This window comes from Chlorocebus sabaeus, chromosome 6, assembly GCF_047675955.1.
Source record: "Chlorocebus sabaeus isolate Y175 chromosome 6, mChlSab1.0.hap1, whole genome shotgun sequence".
NCBI classification, from domain to species: Eukaryota; Metazoa; Chordata; class Mammalia; order Primates; family Cercopithecidae; genus Chlorocebus; species Chlorocebus sabaeus.
Window position 1 is genome coordinate 25,615,990 of NC_132909.1, and position 11,586 is coordinate 25,627,575.

At 46.5% G+C, this 11,586-nt stretch overlaps 1 non-coding gene across 1 annotated transcript; it reads right to left on the minus strand.

Moving 5' to 3' along the window:
• Nucleotides 1–11,512: 11,512 nt before the first annotated feature.
• On the minus strand, nucleotides 11,513–11,586 carry TRNAT-AGU (transfer RNA threonine (anticodon AGU)). Its single transcript has one exon. It is a non-coding gene; the product is annotated as a tRNA-Thr (tRNA).

Consider the following 11,586-nt stretch of genomic DNA (forward strand, 5'->3'; position numbering starts at 1 on the left):
CAGTAATGAATGAGAGCTGATTGCTTAAAAGAGCCTGGCACTTCCTCTCACTTCCATCCTCTCTTGCCACATGGCACTGCTCCCCCTTTGCCTTCCACCTTGATTGGAATTTTTTTTTTTTTTTTAGACCAAGTCTCACTCTGTCGCTCAGGCTGGAGGGCAGTGGCACAATCTCGGCTCACTGCAACCTCCGCCTCCCAGGTTCAAGCAATTCTCCTGCTTCAGCCTCCTACGTAGCTGAAATTACAGGCACCTGCCACCACGCCCAGCTAATTTTCATAATTTTTAGTAGAGATGAGATTTCACTATATTGGCCAGGCTGGTCTCGAACTCCTGGCCTCAAGTGATCTGCTTGCCTCGGCCTCCCAAAGTGTGGGGATTACAGGCATGAGCCACCATGTCTGGCCTTAACTGGAAGCCTCCTGAGGCAGAAGCAGATGCTAGTGCCAAGCCTCTTGTACAGTCTGCAGAACTGTGAGCCAAATAAACCTCTTTTATTTGTAAATTACCCAGCCTCAGGCATTCCTTTACAGCAACACAAAACAGGTTACTACAGAGTCACAAGAATAAAGGTGACACCCTGAGACAGCCTGAGTCTCGAGGCCTAAGTACAGCTTGTGGGAATGCAAGGCTGGAGGGGTGGATGAAGAAAGCCATGGACAAGCCCTTCTGTCCTAAGGAGTGACCGCTCCTTAATCATAGCAGGTGAGAGGAGCAGACCAAGCTCACTTTCAGCCAACCTCAAAGCAGCTGATGGAGGGGCTCCAGGTGTCTGGTAGCAAGACCACCAGCCCTGGGAGAGACCCTGGGATTCCCTGGGGGATGCAATAGGGAGGAGGCAGTGCTACCCACCTGCCGGGACTCTGTGGGCCCCTCCGCCACCACAGACAGCCCATCTTTATTATAAGCCTAATTGCTGTATTTAAATCCATTCATTTTTATATTATTTAAGAACAGTGTTACGTTGGCCCAAACCAAATGAAACATCATTACAAAGGGGGAAAGGGCTGGGCACGATGGCTCACACCTGTAGTCCCAGCACTTTGGAGGGCCAAGGCAGGAGGATCACTTCAGCTCGGGAGTTTGAGACCAGCCTGGGCAACTTAGTGAGACCCCCATCTCTATAAAAATAAAAAATAATAATAAATAAATAAAAATAACCAGGCACAGTGGTGCATGCCTGTAGTCCCAGCTACTCAGGAGGCTGAGGTAGGAGGATAGCTTGAGCCCAGGAGTTCAAGACTATAGTGAGCCATGATTGCACCACTGCAGTCCAGCCTGAGGGACAGAGTAAGACCCTGTCTCTAAAAGCGGGGAGGGAGAGGATTATTATGACACGTGAACTAAATCTTTTTAAAAGAAAATAAACTAGGCTGGGCGCGTTAGCTCACACCTGTAATCCCAGCACTTTGGCAGGTCCAGGTGGGCGGGTCACTTGAGGTCAGGAGTTTGAGATCAGCCTGGCCAACATGGTGAAACCTCGTCTCTACTAAAAATACAAAAATCAGCCTGTATTTATGGTGGTGCACGCCTGTAGTCCCAGCTATTCAGGAGGCTGAGGCCCAAGAATAGCCTGAATCTGGAAGGCAGAGGTTGCAGTGAGTCGAGGGATCATGCCACTGCACTCCAGCCTGAGCGACAGAGACACCATCACACACCGTTACACACACACACACACACACACACACACACACAGGAATTCAATTTCCCACAAATGAAGTGTGGCAAAGCTTTTGGAATTCACTGGTGTTGCCATGTTCCCCACCAATCTGAAGCAGCTTTTTTATTTTTTTTTAAGACGGAGTCTCTGTCACCCAGGCTGGAGTGCAATGATATGATCTCAGCTCACTGCAACCTCTGCCTCCTGGGATCAAACGATTCTCCTGCCGCAGCCTCCCAAGTAGCTGGGATTACAGGCGAGCGCCACCACACCCTGCTAATTTTTGGATTTTTAGTAGAGACAAGGTTTCACCATGTTCATTAGGCTGGTCTCGAACTCCTGACCTCGTGATCCACCCGGCTCGGCTTCCCAAAGTGCCGGGTATACTGGTGTGAGCCACCGCGCCCGGCCTGGAATGGCCTTTTGAAAATGCAGTTACAGCATCAACTCAGAGGCGATACCTTGCAGAGTTAGAGCAAGGTTGTTCAGAAGGCCGCATAAACTCCGAATCAGTGTCCGATAGATGGCGCTGCTGCTTCTAGCCAGGACTCGATGGTTCAGGAATCAAGGAATGGAAAAGGAATGGCACCGTTTACCATTACCCTTAGTGAGCCACTAGGAAATTTTGTTTCCTGTTCCCCGCGTCTCATGCTGTGCTGCCCTAGAGCACTTAGCTCCACAGGAAGGAATGATTCCGCCAGGAGTCACAGCACTGATTCCACCGAACTGGAAGTTGAGACTGACTCCTGGCCACTCTGAGCTCCCCATGTCTCTGAATCAATGAGCAAAGAAGGGAGGGACTGGGCTGGCTGGGGTGATGGAGCCTGCCTGCCAGGGGGAAATTGGAACACCACTCACACTGGAGGTGAGTAAAAGTGTTTGGAACTCCGGAGATCCCTTAGGGGGATCTTGGTGTATGTGTTCCAAATTTCTCTCCCGGTCTATGACTTACTTTTTTTTTTTTTTTTTTTTTTGAGACAGAGTCTTGCTCTGTTGCCCAGGCTAGAGTGCAGTGGCGCAATGCTGGCTCACTGCAACCTCTGCCTCCTGAGTTCAAGTGATTCTCCTGCCTCAGCCTCCCGAGTAGCTGGGATTACAGACATCCACCACCATGCCCAGCTAATTTTTGTATTTTGAGTAGAGACAGGGTTTCACCATGTTGGCCAGGCTGGTCTCTAACTCCTGACCTCAAGTGCTCTGCCTGCCTCGGCCTCCCAGAGTGCTGGGATTACAGGCGTGAGCCACCACACCTGGCCCTATGGTTTACATTTTTACTTTCTCTTTAAAAAAATTTAGGCTGGGTGTGGTGGCTTACACCTGTAACCCCATCACTCTGGGAAGTCAAGGCAGGTGGATCAGTTGAGCTCAGGAGTTCGAGAGAGCAGCCTGGCCAACATGGTGAAACCCCATCTCTACTAAAAATACAAAAAAATTAGCCGGGTGTGGTGGCGGGCACCTGTAATCCCAGCTACTTGGGTGGCTGAGGCAGAAGAATCACTTGAAGAGGGGAAGCAGAGGTTGCAGATTGTGCCACTGCACTCCAGCCTAGGCGACAGAGTGAGACTTCATCTCAGAAAAAAGCTCTGGGATTCACTGAAAGAGGGAAATCAGAGGTGCGCATTCCAGCATCAGAGGAATCTGATCAGCCTGGCTGTCTCCAGGGCTTGATTTTCCTAGGTGTGGATTTACTGAACATCAGCCGCTGGGCAGCCATCCCAGATGACCTCCCCAACACCTGCGGTCACCCTTAGCTGTGTGCCTGTGGGACTGAGCCAGAGAAGCTCTACTGAGGAATTCAAGAGCAGACAGGCTCCTGGAGCATCAGCTGCCCTCCAAACCATCCTTAAAGCAAGGCTCCCAACCTGCTTATGCAATTCAATCCGGGATACACACACGTGCCCCAGGTAATCTGCCACACACAGCACAGTAAGCCCAGCCAGTGGCCAGCTTGGCATAATTTTATTTTTTTAAATAACTGATCACAACCGCTTCTTAGGAGCCACTCTAAATTTAAGAGAAGGTGATACATTCTCTCAGAGGCACAGATCGGTAAAGAACAAAACAACGCTGAAAGTCAGTCCACACTAATTCCAACACCACCCTTCTCTCCCCGCCTGCCTGAATTTGCCTATCCTAGGCATTCTTTTCAGGGGCGGATGTGGGACAGGGAGAGGCCACTTCTGGTGGAAACCAAAAGCATGCTCCCATTCAGCCCCCAGAACATGTAGTAAATTATCTTACACCTCATAGACATCCCATGTTTGCTAAAGTTCAATTCAATTTTAATGAGTTTTTTGTATTAAAGTATAATCTAATTGACTGTAGGAAATAAAATGTGGTGCTAAATGATGTTTCTGTTTCCACACTAGTCAACCTTTTAAATTAAACGATAGAATCTGGTAAATATAGTCTGTACAAATACATTCACCATGACATTCTGATTTATAAAAATCACCCATCACTGGCCAGGCACGGTGGCTGATGACTGCAATCCCAATGCTCTGGGAGGCCCAAGCGGGAGGATCACTTGAGTTCAGGAGTTTAAGACCAGCCTGACTAACATGGCAGGACCCTGTCTCTACAAAAAAATTAGAAATTTACCCTGGCATGGTGGCTCATGCCTGTAGTCTCAGCTACTCGGAAGGCTAAGGCAGGAGGATGGCTTGAGTCCTGGAGTTAGAGGCTATAGTGAGCCATGATCAAATCACCACACTCCAGACTGGATGACAGAGTGAGTGAAACCCTGTCTTTAAAAAAGCAAAAAATCGGCCTGTCACTGTGGCTCACACCTGTAATCCCAGCACTTTGGGAGGCTGAGGCAGGCAGATCACTTGAGGTCAGGAGTTCGAGACCAGCCTGGCCAATATGGAGAAACCCTGTCTCTACTAAAAATACAAAAATTAGCCAGGCGGTAGTGGCACATGCCCATAGTCCAAGCTACTTGGGAGGCTGAGGCGGGAGAATTGCTTGAACCCAGGAGGCAGAGGTTGCAGTAAGCTGAGATTGTACTACTGCACTCCAGCCTGGGCAATAGAGCAAAACTCCATTTCAAAAAAAAAAAAAAAGGAAAAATCACCATCATTGAACAGAGGTGGGTGAGGGAAATGGATGAGTGGTTCTGCCTCCTGCAGCTGAGAACTCAGTAGACTGAAGACCACACTCTGAGCCTTCTCTGGCAGCGAGGAGGCACTGCTCTTCCTGAGGGGCTGTAGGAAGGTTTTTCCCCAAGGTTGAGGCCACCTCTCGGTCATTAAAGCTGAAACCCTCTCCTGGAAGCAGCTGATGGGGTGTGCGTATCTCTACCCTCCTAGCCCAGATGAAACCTCTCTTCCCCTCTGTGGAACCCTTCAGGCCACAGTTGCATGGGAGGTAGAAACAGAGGGAAATGGGACAACCCACCGCCCAGCAAATGCAGGCCCTGCCCTGCTGGAAGAGCATGGGCCATGGGCAAGAAATAGTTAAATCCACATGGAGCTGATGGGGACAGGCTGGGATGACGAACCAGACTGCTGTCAACATGACTTTTATTATTTTAAGTTGTTTTTTAGAGAGATGAAGTCTCACTATGTTGACCAGGCTGGTCTTGAACTCTTTTTATTCTTATTTTATTTTATTTTATTTTATTTTATTTTATTTTATTTTATTTTATTTTATTTTATTTTGGGTTAGAGTCTTGCTCTTTCACCCTGCCTGGAGTGCAGTGGCGCAATCTCAGTTCACTGTAACCTCCACCTCCCAGGTTCAGGCAATTCTTGTGGCTCAGCCTCCCAAGTAGCCGGGACTACAGGTGCGCACCACCACACCCTGCTACTTTTGTATTTCTAGTAGAGACAGGGTTTTGCCATGTTGGCCAGGCTGGTCTTGAACTCCTGAGCTCAAGTGATCCACCTGCCTTGGCCTCCCAAAGTGCTGGGATTACTGGCATGAGCCACCACACCCAGCCTTTAATATTTTTGTTTAGATTAAATTGACTTTTGTGCTGTGAAATGCATAGATCTTAAGCATGCAATTTAATGAGTTTTGATAAACACACACCCAAACTCCTACAAAATAAAGAGCATTTCCATCAACCCCCAAAGATCTTTTTGTACCCCTTTTGAAGAAATCAATCTCTACCACCAACGCAAACATTGCTCTGCTGTCACTATAGATTAATTTGCGTTTCCTAGAGTTTTGTGTAAGTGAAATAATAAATGATGTACTGTTTCACTCCACACGACGTGAGATTTCACCCATGTCTGTGTAAGTGTCAGCATCCCATCCCTTTCTCTTGCTGTGTAGTGACCCACTGCCTGGATAACCCATAGTTTATTCATCTCCTGTGACACCTGAGCTGTTCCTAGTTTTTTGCTATTGTATTGAGAGCATCTGTGACGTTTTCTTAAGGACGTTGTTTTCATTTCTTCTGGATAAATACTGAAGGCTGGGATTGTTCATAACCCAGCTTTTCAGATTCTGATAGAATATGGTAATTTTCACTGCTTTGCTATACCCCTTGGGCCCTTCCTCTGCTGAAAATTATTTTGTCACTTATATGTGTTGTAGATCTCTTTTTCTTGTTTGTAAGTTGTCTTTTTTTCCCCTTTAAGATCAAAGTTATCATTCACTATCTCAATTTGCACAATTCAGAATCTGTCAAAAAATCCAACAAGCAATCAGCAGTAATAAGACAGTCAAGACAGGCAAGAGGGCTGCTTTGAAGAGCCACATTTAAACATCAAAGCCATTCCTATTTAGCAGGAGTATGCGATTAAATAAAATTGGAATTATCCCATTCACAGTATCTAGAAATAACCCCAGCAAGAAATACATAGGGCCCAGGCTGGGCACAGTGGCTCTTGCATGTAATCCCAGCACTTTGGGAGGCCAAGGCGGGCAGATCTCTTGATGCCAGGAGTCAGAGACCAGCCTGCGCAACGTGGTGAAACCCCGTCTCTACTAAAAATACAAAAATTAGCCAGGCGTGGTAGCACACGCCTGTAATCCCAGCTACCTGGGAGGCTGAGGCAGGAGAATCGCTCGAACCTGGGAGGTGAAGGTTGCAGTGAGCCAAGATCACGCCACTGCACTCCAGTCTGGGTGACAGAGCGAGACTTGTGTCTCAAAAAAAAAAACAAAAAAAAAAAAAGAAAAAAGAAGAAAGAAATATAGAGTACCTAGATTACAGAACACTGTAAACTTGACCAAAGGACTCGAAGGATGACTTAAATAAATAAAAAGAGTTTAAAAGACACTGTAACAAATTTGAAAGGCAAATGATAGACTGAGAGGTAATATTGATCATATCTATAAAAGGCAAAGGACTCTTATCTAAAACAAATTCCACCTATACATCAGTAAGGAAAACAAACAAGACAACTGATTTACTGAGCAAAGGATGTGAACTGCGCCCGGGTGCGGTGGCTGACGTCTGTAATCCCAACACTTTGGGAGGCCAAGGTGAGCGAATTGCTTGAGGCCAGGAGTTTGAGACCAGCCTGGCCAACATGGTGAAACCCCATCTCTACTAAAAATACAAAAATTAGCCGGGCGTGGTGGCGCATCTGTAATTCTAGCTACTCGGGAGGCTGAGGCAGAATTGCTTGAACCTGGGAGGCAGAGGTTGCAGTGAGCCGAGATAGTGCCGCTGTACTCCAGCCTGGGCAACAGAGCGAGACTCTGTATGAAAAAACAAACAAACAAACAAAACCACACACACACAAAAAGGATGTGAACTGGCAATTCATAGAAGGAATACAAATGGCCAATAAACATATAAAAGAATGCCCAACTACATTTGTAAGCAAGGGAAATGTGGATTAAAATAATAAGATAGCATTTTGCAAAGCTTTCCATGTTGTTGCCGGGCTCCAATACTGGCAGCTGTGAAGGAGGAAGGGGAAACCAGTGTGGTCTTTGGAGAGAGCTGTTTGGCAGCAGCTATTAAATACAAAGTATGTACAAGCTATGCTCAGTTATCCCCTCTCATCTTTGTCCCAGAAAAACTGATGTATAGAAAGAACCCTGTGTCGGGGGTTGTGCCATTCTGCTGTGTTAATTGTGGTGAGATTCAGAGACAAACCCTAGACCGCCACAGTGTCCACCAACAAGGGAGAGCTCTTCTCATTCATGTAACAGCCACAGCCAAGCCAAGAATGCTGCAACTCTGTAAGTGGGAATATAAGGAATCCAGGGGCACTCACGTGAAAAGACTTCCAAAATGAACATGTTGATCATTTATGTTAAAAACACCTGTGCATGGGATTGATCCCAGGAATGCAAGGTTGGTTTAACATCTAAGATGAATTAATGTATTACACCATATCAATAAAATAAAAAACAAAAATCACATGAGCCTCTCAACAGATGCAGAAAAGCATTTAACAAAATCCAATACCCGTTCACGATAAACAGACTCACAAGGAATAGAAGGCAACTTCTTCAACCAATAAAAAGTATCTATGAAAAACTCACAGCCAACATCATACTTAGTGGTGAAAGACTGAATGCTTTGCCCATAAGATCAGGAACAAGACAAGAACGTCTGCTCTCACCACTTCTATTCAACATTGTACTAGAGATTTTAGCCAGAGCAATTAGGCGAGGAAAAAATTGCATTAAAAGCATCCAGAATGAAAAAGAAAGGAGGAAAACTATCTCTATTCATAGATGACATGATTTGCATATATAAAATATACAAACTAAGGAATTCACTTAAAAATAATTAGAATTAATAGAAGAGCTCATCTAAGTTGTGGGATACAAAATTAAGATACAGAAAACAATTGTATGTCTAACATTTGCAATTAAGAATCTGAAAATACAATTTAAAAAACAATTCTGGCCAGGCACGGTGGCTCACACCTGTAATTCCAGCACTTTCGGAGGCCAAGGCAGGCCTTGAGGTCAGGCATTGGAGACCATCCTGACCAACAGGATGAAACCCTGTCTCTACTAAAAGTACAAAATTAGCTGGACATTGCAGCACGTGCCTGTAATCCCAACTACTTAGGAGGCTGAGGCAGGAGAATCGCTTGAACCCAGGAAGCAAAGGTTGCAGTGAGCCAAGATCGTGCCATTGCACTCCAGCCTGGGCAACAAGAGCAAAACTCCATCTCAAAAAAAGAAAAAAAAAGAAAAAAATCTATTTATAATGGCATCAAAAAGAAAATACGTAGAAATGTACTTAACAAAAGAGGTATAAAACTTATGCTCTGAAAACTAAAACATTGTTGAAAGAAATTAAAGAAGACCTAAATAAATTGAAAGGCATTCCATGTTCATGGATTAGAAAACTTAACATTATTAAGATAACAATATCTCCCCAAATGATCTATTTCTATCAAATGCAATTTCTATCAAAATCCCAGCTGGGTTGTTTGCAGAAATTTACAGCCTGATTCTAAGATTCATATGAAATTCAACAGACCCAGAATAGCCAGAACAATCTTGAAAAGAACAACTTTGAAGGACTCATACTTCCCAATTTGAAGATTTAGTACACAGCTATAGCTATCAACACAGGCATAAAGCTAGACATGTAGATTAAGGGACTAGAATTGGAAATCCACAAATAAACCCCATATTTATGGTCAATTGATTTTTCACAAGGGTGCCAAGACCTTTGGGAACAGAATGGTCTTTTCAACAAATTGTGTTTGGAAGAATGAAAGTGCACATGCAAAAGAATGTGGTTGGACCCCTCCTTCACATCATATTCAAAACTGACTCAAAGTAGATCCAAAACTTAAATGTAACAGCAAAAGCTATAAAACCCTATAAGAAAACATTGGTATAAATCTCTGTGACCTTTAACTTGGCAATGGAATCTTGAATATGACATCAAAAGCATAAGCAAAAAGGAAAAGTAGATACATTAGACTTGATCGATATTAAAACGTTTGCACTTCAAATGACAGTATCAAGAAAGCAAAGAACACCGGGCGCGGTCGTTCACACCTGTAATCCCAGCATTTTGGGAGGCCAAGGCGGGCGAATCAAGAGGTCAAGATATCGAGACCATCTGGCCAAAGTGGTGAAACCCCCGTCTCTACTAAAAATACAAAAATTAGTTGGGTGTGGTGGTGCCTGCCTGTAGTCCCAGCTACTCTGGAGGCTAAGGCAGGAGAATTGCTTGAACCCGGTAGGCGGAGGTTGCAGTGAGCCGAGATCACACCACTGCACTCCATCCTGGCGACAGAGCGAGACTCCGTCTCAAAAAAAAAAAAAAAAGAAAGAAAGAAAAAAAACCAGCGGTGGCTCACACCCGTAATCCCCACACTTTGGGAGACCGAAGTGGGCAGGGCGGATCACCTGAGGTCACGAATTCGAGACCAGCCTGGCCAACATGATGAAACCTCGTCTGTACTAAAAATGCAAAAATTAGCCGAGCGCGGTGGCTTGCACCTGTAATCCCAGCTGAGGCTGAGGCAAGAGAATCGCTTGAACCGGGGAGGCGGAGGTTGCAGTGAGGCAAGATCATGCCATTGCACTCCAGCCTGGGCAACAGAGACTCCATCTCAGTAAATAAAATAAATAAATAAAATAAATAAATAAATAAATAAATAAATAAATAAATAAATAGCAAAGAGAAAAAGAAAGGGAGAAAAGATTTCAAATCCTGTATCCAATGAGGGACTTTTTTATTTTTATTTTTTCTTCGAGATGGAGTCTCTCTCTGTCTCTCAGGCTGGCATAACTATGAGCCAGAAATAAACCAGCTCTACAATGACGCAAGCCGAGTTTCCAATAAATTCATCCCTGATTGGATCCAGGTGAATGCGCCTATCAGCACTGCAAAGCGTCAAAGTCTCCTTACAAGCTTTCCTGGGCAATGTCAATCAAAAACAACCAAGATACAAAGGCGCAAGAATTGACTGGAAAACGAGAGAAATAAACAAGCAAACAAAAACAATAAACCCAGATCCATAGAAGAGGCAGAAAGAGGAACTGCTTCCGGGGCAGGTGAATTTGACTGTTTGGAACACAGCCTCATGCCATGCCTGCAATTTCTGCACTGAGACTATCCTGTCGGGTTTGACATGTGACTCCCTGGAGAATGTAAAAACTTCAATGCCTCACCCAACCCTACCCCACCACCCCCAAAGCCTCGAATGCACTTGCTCGGGAATTGGTTCCCACATGCAAATATGGGTAGAACCCCAGCGCTAAGCAACCAACCCCAGCCCAGGCAGCTGGCTTCAGCCCACACCCGGCCGTCTGCAGTGAGGGCAGAGTCCCCTGCGATCTTTCCCCGGTCTGGAGTTTCCACGCAGTCATCGGACTGACGGTCAAGCTGACCGGACTCAGTCCCGCACCCCTCCCCATGGGGTCCCCTTGGCCTTGCCGGCCCAGGTCTTGCATTTGTGAAACGGCTGCAACCACTGCGCGGCTGCAGGGAGACCGGCAATCTTCAGGCCTTTGCGAGGCTCTGCTAAGCCCGGCGACCGTCGGGGATCGGCACCCGCATGGGCTCCCCCAAGTGGCAGCTTGGAGCCAGGAAGACTAGTGCAAGGAACCCATGCCACAGAAGGCGGCGCAGGAGAGCGCGTCCACTGCCCGCCTTGGGGAAGCAGCCTCGGGGCGAACACCGGCTGCACGCTGGACTCTCAGGGCTGCTTCCCCGCCCGCCCACCTCCCACGGCCAGCCAGCACCATGACAACCGCGGTCGCCTAGGTCCCCGCGCCGCCCACGCCCTCAGTGCCTGAGACCCGAGTAGGTGGAGTCCAAAGCCTGCCCGCACCTGTTGGGGGACCCGGCTACAGCGGCGTCTCGGGCTCCCCCTCACATCCACATGGTATCGGGAAGCCGGGTGAGGGCACAGAGCGCAAAAGCGCAGGAGCAAAAGTTGAAAGAGCTTGGACGCTCGGTTGAGGCACCGCTGGGATTCGAACCCAGGATCTCCTGTTTACTAGACAGGCGCTTTAACCAACTAAGCCACGGCGCC